A 12573-nucleotide genomic window follows, 5' to 3' on the forward strand; every position below is an offset into this window, starting at 1 on the left:
TATCAGGAAACTATATATCTTAATAGAATTTATTCTGACATCTTGCTCAGTTACTTATTTTTATTTAATTACTATTTTAATGGATCAACTTTCTCTGGATGTGTATTCCTTTCATGTTATCTTATTTCAACAATTCAATCCTGTTTGTTTTTGTGGTTTTGGAAAGGAGGATTTATCGTCCATGTGTTATAAATAAAGATGGTAAAAATGTTTAAAAAGCCAAGTGGAAGTCAGTTGGATTCTCTCAGCATCGCCGTTGTCTTTTCCTAAGTCCTTAGGAATTCTCCTTTACATCCTTTCTTGACGTCATGACATCCTGAACATACACACTAATAAGCTTAATACTAAAGTTATACACTTGTGAAAATCACTATAACATCAAAAGCTGAAAAAGGACAAAAGAACAGCTTAGAAAAATAATAGCACATTCCAAAGTATTTAGTTTCACTAATTAGTTTTTGGGGGAAATCTTAATAAACAGCATCACTGAGCTCCTCAGTGAATTTGTTATACGGTAGACAAGATAAGATGTTGTTTACTATGTGGACACTTTGCTGAATTTAGATTTTTTTTTCTGTGAAGTGTGAAGTGTGTGACTGGTCCCACTCCTTTAAACAGAATTGAATTAGCTGAAGTGACTTTGCTTTGTGGAGCCTGAAACCCGCTTGTTGCTCCTTTAAGTTTGGGTGATTGAGCTGCTTCCTATTGTTGAGTGCAAAAAGATAAGGACCCACAAACTGCCACTTGTGGCCTCATTAAACATATCGTATCTTGTTATGTGCTGTGACTCAGCCACAACTGGTAGCTGTAGATGTACTGGAGGCACTGGCTGTTCTCTCCTGCTTCCAGATAAATTATGGTGAAAACTTAATATAAGGTCAATAATTAATTTTCCTTTCAAATAGTCGCCTCAGGGGGCAGTAAAATCTGCGAATGAATTCATAATGGATGTGGCCTCATGAGGGTTAGACACAGCAGGACCCTGGTTTTGAATTTCTGATGTGACTTCACAACACAAGAGGAGCATGACATGAAGTAACAGCTTGTTATTTTGTAAGACTAGAATTGTCACCTCGTGGTGGTCAGCCTCTGCTAACCCGTCGAGTTGCAGTATGTGTCGTTTTTGAAGGAATTTCTTAAAAAGGTATTAAGTGTTTTAGCAAGTGCTCTTTCTCTTTGAGACACTAAAGTCTAATCTCTTCATTCTTGAGTCCAAGTGGATCTTTGTGCCAGAAAATCATTAATGATATTCCCTCCAGGGGTTTCTGGTTCATCGCCGTCACAAGACTTGATGTATGAATGGGACGACCAGATAGCGGAGTGGTTAGGCCCTGTGAGCACATATCCTCTGAGCAGACAAGTTGCCCATTTGACTCCCAATTGGCCAGTTGGCCCGACACATTGCTGATTGTCATTCCCCTCTCTCTCTCCCCTCATTTCCTGTCACTCTACACTATCTATCCAAAAAAAAAAAAGAATTAGTGTATGAATTATGGTCACGTGTTTTGTGAGGTCATTGCAACCGTGACCTTTGGCCTTTGACCACCAACGTCCAATCAGTTCATCTTTCAAGAAGAAGAAGATTCAAGGAGAACTTATTGTCATTGTGCTAGCACAATGAAATTGCAAAAGTTGTCATCCTCAAATCAAACTGACATAAAGGGCACAAAGTGTATACACTGGCAGTTGGGTAGTGACTGATGATAGATAAATTGGGTAAATTGTATAAATATAAATGTTGCACAGTGTAGCTAAGCTGTATGAAATGTGAAGTTAGTGCACAGGTTTAGAGCGTTTGAGTCCAAGTGAACATTCAAACAAACCAGCTATTTCTTGTCTGGTTTATTTACAGACTCAACACCACAAAACACTTGCGCAGAAAACCAAACACGCCTGAAAGAAATGGGATTTCTCAGAACATCCAATTTACTGTACAGTAAGTCCAACAAGAAGCTGTTGTGTCTGAATTCAGCAGCTTGTGTGGGATAGTCACATCCCAGCTTTGTCGTAAACTGTGGTTAGCAACCCCAGGGGCAGAGAATACATTTCAATGACATCCTTCTTACACCTGAATCGGTGCTTAGACAAACACAGCGGATTAAAATTTCATTACGGCATCTAGGGTAGGACAGAGAGTACTGTGTGTCTTGTTCTCTGTGGCTCACTCAGCGAAGAAAGTATGATTACAGACACAGAGGATGAGTGGCACATGGTGGAAAAATGGAGGGAGGAAAGAAAGACAAAAAGCTTAAGAGGGATGAACCAGTAACGACAGGTCAAGAGACAGATAATCATTGTTAAGTAGATTGGTGAAGAAGCCAGAGTGAAGGAAAGAAAGAAAATGAGTGGATTCAGAGGTACATAGACAGACATAATTATCACATTGGAGACAGAGAGGAGGAGCTGAGATTTTCAGAGGCCAGCTGCATGTGGATTCACGATCTGTCTCATTTACTTTAACTGTCACTTTTCTGACTTCTCCACTTTTCTCCCTCTTTCTGAGGAGCGATCCTCCTCCCTCTATTCATACAATCTGTTGTCTTGGTTTTTTTTTTTTCCCTTATTTCATTTTCACTTTTACCCACTCTCTCTGTCTTTCTCAGCATGGTAGACACCAATCTGTGAGCGTCCGATAGACAGAGATAATTAGTTTGGAGAGGAGGACGAGAGGGAAATAAAAATGAGGAGGAAAGAGTGAGGAGAGGAAACAAGGAAGACAGAGAGCAAAGGATATCCAATTTTTTCCAGGCTTTAATTGGAGGGAAAATCATCACTCTGTGACTAAACATTTCAGCGTTTCAAAGTGGGACAACCAACAAGGAAACTGAACTCTTTTCTTACTGACTCTACTTTTTCATTGTAACAGGGAAAAAAATCCATCAGATTTTCCATTTTTATTCTTTTTGTTTCCATTTTGTGTTTGAAGCACTCGTTGCTGTGGCAATTCTCAGCTACATCCTCATCAATCAAACAGCATGGCCGGCAGTGCGTTGTCTCTTTTATTGGCTTTTCTGCTGAAGTTTTCTTGAGTTTGTGAGTCCAAAAATACAACGCCAACTGTTAGAAACTTTAAAACCATCACAGTACTGTACTGCACCCACCAGACATCATCCACCAGAGCAACATCCATTGACTGAGAAAAGACTGAATCACTGTGTTTCATGCGAAGCAGTAAAAATAAATGAAAGCATTATGTATTACCTCACATTCCTGCAAGTGAGGCCAACAGAAATACCAGGTGTTTAACAAGTTCGCTATGTTTAAAGAGCAAATACACTTTTCAGTTACAGCTGTAAGACTGTGTACAAGCATTTTTATAATGATCAACTGAGTTCTAGTTCTTCACCTTTTATTAGAGAAAATCCACTTATTCTGTCATGTACGCCCCCAAAGACAGTTGAAAACTCTGTAGTTGCCTCAGTAATCCATGGCCCTAAAGGACAAGGTGGTGACTCGACCACCTCAACACAGTAGTAGTAAGTGAAGTGTGAGCAGTTACGCAGCCATTATAGGCATCAAAATTAGAGTTACATACATTTCTGTGACTTCTGGATGGTCAACCAGATGTGCAGCAGTACAAAGTCATCTACACTGTAAAAAGGAAAAGATGAGAGATTAGAAATTTCATGGCAACAAACTTTAAATTAGGTTAACTTAATTTCTGACGTTTAGGTTTTGAGTTTATTTTACTTCTGTTGACTTGTTACAAGTTAAGAATACATTACTTTGAACACAACTTCTGGTAATTTTCTCTAAGTTGAAGTATAACTCAAATCTGTGTGCTGTACCCACATGAGCATGGATTCCTTTTTTGTTTTTATTTTATTTATCGATATAATAAACAATACAAATGATTTATTTATTGTGTCAAGTCCTGTCTTTGTGGCTCAGCTGTTGCTATACTGTCACAGTAAGCCCTAAGACAATATCACCCATATGACTCAAATGTCCAACAGAAGAAGGTCTGATTAACAGACTTGTCTTCATCATGGTTTGCACTGTGTTAGTTTCACTCTGAGAGAAGAAGCATCAGATGAGACATGCAGTTCTGAAAAGACTCATGTCATCATGTCACTTCTATCATATTGGAAAACCAACCAACTCAGAAATTATTAAACAATTTAAACTGTCAAGTTAGCAGAACTTTTTTTTCCCCTTTTCTTTCTTTTTGTAACGAATCACAGATTAAGATTCAGAATTATCAGGACTCCCTCACTCTCATTGTAATAAGAGACCAACTTCAATTGTTGGCACAATTTCAGTTCATACTTTAAATGCTGTTTCTAAGGCCTGAAAACCTCTAATTGTTTTTTATGCCAAAGAAAATAAGTTGCAGTTTTTACAGTGTGGTAAGATAAAGGGACACTGAAGCAGTGATGTGTTGTTAGGGAGATGGTCAGTGTTCATAGGGTAGCTGCAGGGGTGAGGGGTGAGTGTCTGTGTTTCAGTCTATTGTTTGAGAACATGTTAAGTTGGGCTGTTGAGTTTGTTTTTAAGATTATATAATTAAAACAATTGGTTGCTGTGAAGATGAGGAAGACCGTGGTTGTTGAAAAGTCAAGATATCTGAATCAGTTGATAACTTACAATATCTGACTGTTCAGAACAAATTTACACACACAAACACAGGAGTAGTGGGTAGCACAGTGTTGTGGTCAGGATGGTGTCACACTCACCAATCTTTTTCTTTCCTGCTGTGCAGCAGCTCTGTCAATTTTGTGCAGGAAGTGCAGAATCACTGAGAGCCAATATATGGCACTGCAAACAAGTCACCAAGGCCAGAGGATGTTAACTTGGAAGGACATAACCAATTTGGTGAATAGTTGGTCTGGCCTCTCAAGAACTGTTGCCCTATGCAGAGAAAGATTTAATGATGGAAGACGGAGAGCCAGCAATAAAATAAAGAGTTTGGTGACAGGAGTGGGAGCAGCTAGCAGCCAGAACCTCACTGAAGAAGATGCAGCTGCAGCTACTGCCCCATCATGGTGTATGGGAGGATTTGGAGGGACGGAGGTTGGCAGTTTTGATAAGAAAGTGAACAATATCATGTAATAATTTAAAACTAAACTTTTGCAGTGCACGCTGCACACTCCAAAAACCAGAAAATTATGTTGAAGTAACAAAACATTACTTTCTACAGAAATAAGTCATACAAATAAAACTACTTTTCAACATGAAGGCACATTCAATGCCTCCATGTTATCATTTTCATATATCCAGGGGTCAAACAGCTGCAGTGTCCTGGTGCCAGCCTCACACTAAAAGTAATAAATAACTGATCAGTGAAATGTTTTATTTTTTTAATTTTCTTCTTGTCTGACTAACTGCAGATTAGTTTGTGTTGCAGATACATTTTCTTTGATTAGTGTGGTGTAAATACACCATGTAAATATGCATATTGAAAAACAGCTGCTCTGCCACATGGTCCCTCTGCTTCTGAGGCATCAGTGCATCTCTTCGTCATCAACTGTCTTGCAGTAATTGTGAGAATTGCTCAGCTTCCATTTCCAGGGATGAGGCTCAGGCCAGGTTCATTTCCAGCCTTTTTTTATTTACTGCCGTTTGTTCGCATCCGACTCCTCCCTGTGCTTTGCAAGACAAAGACCAGTTTGTGAGGACAGGATAAAGTTATCAGCAACACTGGCACAGTGCAGCTACTGAAAATCTTGTGTTATAACATTAAAGCTCTTCTCCTTGTTTTAAACTATGTAAAAATACTCTGCTATGATTAATATTTTGTTTAACATGGTTTTCTCACATAGACAGTGAAAAAAAAGAGAAAAAAAAAAAATCAAAAACTGGGACTGTAAGCACATCTGCACTTACTTCCTCACTGAGAAAATCTGGATCTGGATCAGGCCTTATGCCCCTTCCACCACCGCTGCTTGTGCTAGGTTGACAGGTGAAACAGACGATCAGCCTCAGTCAGACCCAGACTCAGGAGTTCTTGTAGAGTTTGTGACCAAAACCGGCAACTAGAAGACATATCAGAACAGTTAATGAAGTTAATTGTTTATGTTGTTTGTAAGCTTGTAACTGGCAGTGGCTGACACAGTGTGCTAATGCAAACTCTTGCTCTCTGTACTGACATGGTTTCATGACCAGTGAAACAGTAGTGTGTATCAAGGTGGTTAGTGTTAGAGGGAAACATCAGAGAGACTCAGCCACATGTTTGAGCCTCAGTCACACCCAGACCTGAGCAGTCTGTTGTTCACCAAGATCAGCAACTAGCTGACATATCAGAACAGTTAGTATAATTAGCATCTTTTATTTGCTTGTTTGTTAGCTTGTAACTGGCAGTGGCTGACACGCTCTTACAGCTTGTGCCAGTGCAAACTCTCTCTGTACTGACAAGGTTTCAGGGTTATTTTGCTCCATCCCTGCAAGCTGATGGGTTGGTTCCTGAGGTTATGTGACGTATGAATCCCTGACTGTGTGAATCTGTTTTTATGAGTCGGTCATTGATTCACTGCAGTATCAAGTCAAATGCGCAATTTTGGCAGTGACTGCTTATTTTGCTCATTATATGTCTTGTATTATATATATTTTAAAAAAAACAAAAACAAAAAAAAAAACAACACCATCTGGACATGTTAACAAGGTTAAAAATTAGATTTTCATTGGATGGGATCTTTAATAAAAATGATGCTAATAAACACAAAGTCAATACAATTCAAGTGGCAAAACACAGAAAGCAGCCAGTTTTGCTAGTCACGCTAATTCTGATGACACATTTTACTGCCTCAGTCCTGCATGCAATCAGTTCTGAGCTGCGTGCAACTAAAAAAAACCTCAGGAGATTTGACTCCAAGCAAGTGATGAACAGTCCTGCTCAGAGTGCCTCAAGGGTCATCAAGTAGTTATGTAATTAAAGATGAATTCACTGCCCACATGTTGTTGTGGTGTGCTGGGTCACCATGGCCATTCAGACAATTTTCATCAGACTTTCCAAATCCCCCTCCTGATCTGAAAAACAATCTGCGTGTTAGTTAAGCTAGTCAAGTGTCCCTTGCCTCTATGACTGACTGAAAAATGAAGACATATTTAAATGTTATATAAAACTGTTTAGCAGTAAATCAGAAATCTGCACGCAGGCAAATGTGGAAATAACTTCTCGTACTTCTCAAGTACAAAGGCATTTTTGTTGGCTCAAACTGAATATACTGGGGTTACAGTATATTAATCTACAAACCTGGCACTAATATAACTCCATACAGATGGAGGTCAGGACAATTGGGAAATATGATTTTCTCTAATTCACATTTTTTTCACAAAATAAATCAGGAAGCAGGACTGGAATTAACAAGCAACTTGCCAGTTAATTTTAGTGAGTTAAATGATGGATGGAGAAAAGTGAGAGCTGACAGCTCAGTATAGTCTTGGTTAGAAATGGCAGCTTGTCCTGAATTTGTTTACCTGTATTTGTAGGTGTGAAATAGAATAAACTACTGTAGTCTTACCTCAGTCCACACAGACATGTCATCACTATTTGATGTGGTCAGAAATATCATCATAGTATTCAGTAGCAATTTTGGGAACTCAATTAAAAACAAATATCTATCAATATCAATATTAAGTGTTATGTATTATGCTGGTAGCAAACAACAGTGGTTGTGTGCACTATGTAGAGGCAAAAAAAAAAAAAAAATTGTTGACATGACACTGCATTCAAAAACACCAGAAGTTAATATAACTTATCTTCATTTTCACAGTCATAGTGGTCCACCAGGCCATGATGACAACTACGTTTTTACTAAAATATTAAGCAACAATCACAAATCTCTCTTCTTCCCATTTCCTTTAATCAGAAGTTGCTTGGCTTATACCGTCCTCACGCTGGTCTCTGGTATGCTCAAACACCTGTAAATAGTCTGGTGCCTCACCATTTGGGTATTCATATATTGATCAGTTGCACCTAAACACTGAAAACTATTAACAATGTTAAACCATTTTTTTGACTTACTTCTCTCGGGAAATAAGAAAGATGTGTTAGAAAATTAGGAAAATACGGATAAAACATGAAGAATCCTAATTAATCTCTTACAGATTTACAGAGAACAACCCTACAAATCATCTGTCACGCTGTGACAATGATGTGAAATTAATAACTTAACAGATGCAAACACTGCAGTTCAAACCTTTAATGTGTTTAAACGTCTAGTGTTGATTCTTTGAGGTGTGTAATATTCATAAGACATTCATAACACAAAAAAAAAAATGTACCGGACAAGCACCATCCCACTGTCTCATTTTCCTTCCTTCCTCTTACAGTGTGTGTGTGTGTGTGTGTGTGTGTGTGTGTGTGTGTGTGTGTGTGTGTGTGTGTGTGTGTGTGTGTGTGTGTGTGTGTGTGTGTGTCCTGACCTGCTTTGTTCCTCAGCATTAGTTATGTTATGATTAGCAGACTTACGTCACAGCATGACAAGTCGAGCTGCATCTGTGGGCGACTGCCACTGTGTGCGTCCTGACCTGTTCTGTTCTTCTGAATTAGACGTGGGATGACCAGCAGGATGACAACTTTAGCTGCAGATCTGTGTGGGTGTTTGTCGGGGTTTGAAGGGGGTGTAGAAATGGAAAATCATCTCATTTTGAAGCTTCACTTTTTTTTTTTCCCCCCCTCTCTCTCCTCTGTATCTCCCCTGTCACTTTCTATTCACCTCTTTCCCCACTTTCCCTCTTGTCTTTCTCTCCTCCCCTCAACCAGGTGGTGAAACATTATGGCATCGCTGGAAAACAAGCCTTGTTTCTTCTTCTTGCCTTCACATCTGGCCGAGAATATTTTAGAACTCGATGTGTCAGAGAGAAACTCAAGACGAGACAGGACTCCCCTCTGTCAACCCCTCTGCTCCTCATGTTGCCCTGCAGGTGTCACGCACTTTGTGAAGCCACTGTTCAACTAATCAGGAAGACTGGTACCCTCGTTGTCCCTCCCATGTCCCCTGCACCCTGTCACAAATGAAACGCATCGAGCGCAGATGATTCAAGTTAATTAGTTTGGAGCCAAGAAGAACAGCTCAATCGCTGTTGGTGTGTGTATATGTATGTGTGTATGTATGTGTGTATGTATGTATGTATGTATGTATGTATGTATGTATGTATGTATGTATGTATGTATGTATGTATGTATGTATGTATGTATGTTGTGCTGCCAGTTACTAGAGTAAGCTGGGAACATAGCACACTACAAGAAAAAAAACCAACATGTTTTAAACACTTTAAAAAAAAAAAAGAAAAAAAAAAAGACGCCCACAGAAACAATCCAGTGTCTGTTTAAATGTAGCTTAATTTAGAATATTTTCAGCGCTAATTCTTCCTGTCAAAACAGCACTTTCCTTTGGTACTCCATTTTTCTCACTGAGCTACTGTATTCCTACTCATACGTGCACCTACAGCGTGCACCGTATCACGCCACAGGTCAGCTGAGTGTATCAGAAAGAGCTGAACTTCACTTTGTTTTGATGGGAAGATAAAAATATGAAAATATTCTAGATGAAGCTACATTTAAACAGACACTGGATTGTTTCAATGAGTGTCTTTTAAAAGTGTCTAAGACGTGTTTTTTCTGCTGACCTTGTCCTCTGCTAGTCTGCGTTGTCTCCTGCTGCCTCTCCAAAATAGCAGCGTGTTGATCTGAATCTACTATGCATGACTACCTGACACAACCCCACGTCAAATAACCACGGCCGTCACTTGAAGGGTGAGCAAGAGTGCACAGTCATCTGCAAGCATGTGCGCTTGTAGGTGTTTGTGTCTTAATTCCAGTGTGTACTCTGGTGAGTGAGTGTGTGCGTTCACCCACATGGCCCTGTGTGGGTGTGTGACATTGTCTATGCTTGTGTGTTGTTCTTGCCATGACAATAAAGGAGATATTTTCAGCCTTCTTCATCAACACGTTAAAACGGAAGCAGCAGGAAAAATTGGACTGAATTTGAAATAAAAATCTCTGGTGGCAAACTAAGCTGATTAAGTGCGTGTGAATGTGTGTGGGATACGTTGTGTGCAAGTCTGTATCAAAAGCGTATCATGATTTTTCAAGTCAGCTGATCAGAGGTGAGACACACGTTTCAGAATACCAGTGAAATACATGTAAAAGCCATTAATTACCTGCAAACATCTAAATGCACTAAATTTTAATGGATTTTGCCAGTTTACAAGTTCAGAGTTTAACTCACGGGGCTAAAAGCGTTTACTCACACGATGCATTTCTGCACATCCATTTGTTTAATTTCTGATGACGAGCTTGTTTTCCTAGTCTGGTGCCAGATGTTTAAACTGTGACCCACATGTGATTTTGATCCCCCTTCAGTTGGAGAAACAACTGCACCAATCGGCCTTAATGGTTGGCAGTTTCCTTCAACTTAAAACATCACAGAAAACAGTTGCTCCATGTTGGCCAGGTGTCTGTTCACTAAATATCGATACTACAGATACTATGTCTCGTTTTTGAAGATCAATTCTTGCGTCAGTGAGATTGATACCAGTTTCAGTTTCTCTCTGCCATGTTGGACTCATCTCAGAGTTGAACTGTCTCTGTAAACAATGTTCTGTCATCGTTAACACAAATAAGTGCACCCACTCTAATTCTCCTCTGCTGTTGTCATATCATGCGCACTCAAACATGAGCATATGCGTTGCACAAACACAGCAACCTACCTACCAGCCATCTAACCCAGGTCTCCAGTGACTCTTATAAATTCTGCCACTACTAAACTTTAGCCTTTATTGGTCAATAAAATGTGTTAAAGATTTGTCCTTTTGATGATTCATAACCCTCATAATCATGACACATCTCTCCCCTACATGAAAGAACATAAGCTGCTTTTAATAATAAAAAGTATCAGCATCAATATCTGCGATCCTGGCCTTGTATCATATCGAAACATTTTTTGCAGGATCATCCACTCCTACCGTTAATTTCAGATTCACCTGTGTCTCACCATTTATTTCCAAAACGAACAATCCAGCAGGTGCACCCACTCTACTCAGTGAGAGAAAGTGAAAGACTACTGAGAATCACTTCCTTAAGCTTTCACAACTACCTCTGTCACCTTTCGTACAACCATGAGCAACACACTAATGTTTTGACCACCGCAACAAATTCAAATACAATGGATACTTACAATACCAGATTTTAAATGTGAAAATGTTAAGTGAATAATCTGAGATGCCAACAATGCCACACAAGATCTAAGAGACCTGGGACTCCATAAAAAAAGGCTTAAACAGGTTCTTTCAAAATAAAAAATAAAAAAACACACCTGCAGTGTCTATAAAAATCCTGAAATGTCTCTTTAAAAAAATAAATAATAATATCTTATTGCTGTCTCTCTGCAAGTGAAACCACCAGACCAGCACCACTGCTGGCGGCTGCAGTGTCCTCAGAAGCCCGTTACCCTTGTCACACCAGCAGCTCCTAGCCCCTCTTGACCCACAGTCGCCACAGCCTTCCCTCCAGTGCTGCGCTCCTTCTGGTGAGACAGACAACAACTGCCAATCTCCTGTAAATACACCAGTCCAAATTTACCACCCTTCACCGGACCCCACGACCCGCCCTCTAGTATCTGTCCCAATCAGCGTGATTAGCACTCACGGTATTCCTGGGAGGTAATGACACGCCACCAGAGCATTCATGATGACATAGACACAGGCTCCTGCACTTCGGGCTCCTGTGGTGGTGCGTTCGTCTGGTCCACGGGTTCGGCAGGGGTGAAGGGGAAGCAGATGTTAACATGGAGGCTGTGGTGCAACAACTTGCTGTAAACTTTACAGTGAGAAAATAAACAGAAGGCTCAGAGAGTCTAGATGAGAAAATGGTTTTGGAGACATGGTCAACATGTTGAGAGGTGAGATTTTAACTGTCAATTTTAATATTGATCAACAGTTAGCATTAACGTTAGCCTCAAGTGTTAAAGTGATTATTGTTGCTTGGAAACACTGTCAGCTGCTCTGGGATTCATGTTATCATAAATTTTAATCATCCAGATTTGAACCCCCTGATGCTCTGTGAACAGTCGGGGAGGTTTAAGACTGGATCTGTAAGCCCCTCACATTACCAGATAATCTTGGCTGAACATTGGTACCAACCAAGGTGCCACACCAGATTTCTCCTTCAGAGAAGGGGTGAACTGGGGATAAAATCAGCCCAGAACTCCTAAAGTTTGAGCCCCAGCTTAGCAACACAATCAATTCTTTGAGGCCAGGGAATGGGTGCAAAAGGGGGAAGCAGAGTGGAGCAGCTTGAGGCAAGAAGACACAGTTGTATTTTAATTCACCTAACTTGCATCCTATCTTTGCACTCTCAGTGAACCTGAAGGTCTCCTCTCTCTGTGCCTCGCAGGCGGAGAGAAAACATGGGCGAACTGCAGAGCCTGAGGGCCATCAAAGAGGACAGATTTGCCCAGTGGTTCGTGTCGATGAACACACCACAGCTGTCCCTGTTTGAAGTAATCTGACACAGCTTGTGTTTTAAAACACAGCAACACATCCAGAGTGGACAGGTGAGAAAAAAAAAAAAGTGTTTAATTACACAACTTCATTGCTTAAGTCAAAGTATAGATCCTCCTGGTCAAATAT

At 40.0% G+C, this 12573-nt stretch overlaps 1 long non-coding RNA gene across 1 annotated transcript; it reads right to left on the reverse strand.

Moving 5' to 3' along the window:
* Nucleotides 1–267: 267 nt before the first annotated feature.
* LOC139606184 (uncharacterized) lies at nt 268–11729 on the reverse strand. The gene is made up of 3 exons (XR_011684565.1): nt 11591–11729; nt 5827–5975; nt 268–5588 (listed from the first exon to the last, which is right to left on the reverse strand). It is a non-coding gene; the product is annotated as an uncharacterized lncRNA (long non-coding RNA).
* Nucleotides 11730–12573: the final 844 nt, after the last annotated feature.

Source organism: Trachinotus anak, unplaced genomic scaffold (assembly GCF_046630095.1).
Source record: "Trachinotus anak isolate AG129_WGS33_773 ecotype Australia unplaced genomic scaffold, CSIRO_AGI_Tana_v1 ptg000021l, whole genome shotgun sequence".
NCBI lineage: Eukaryota > Metazoa > Chordata > Actinopteri > Carangiformes > Carangidae > Trachinotus > Trachinotus anak.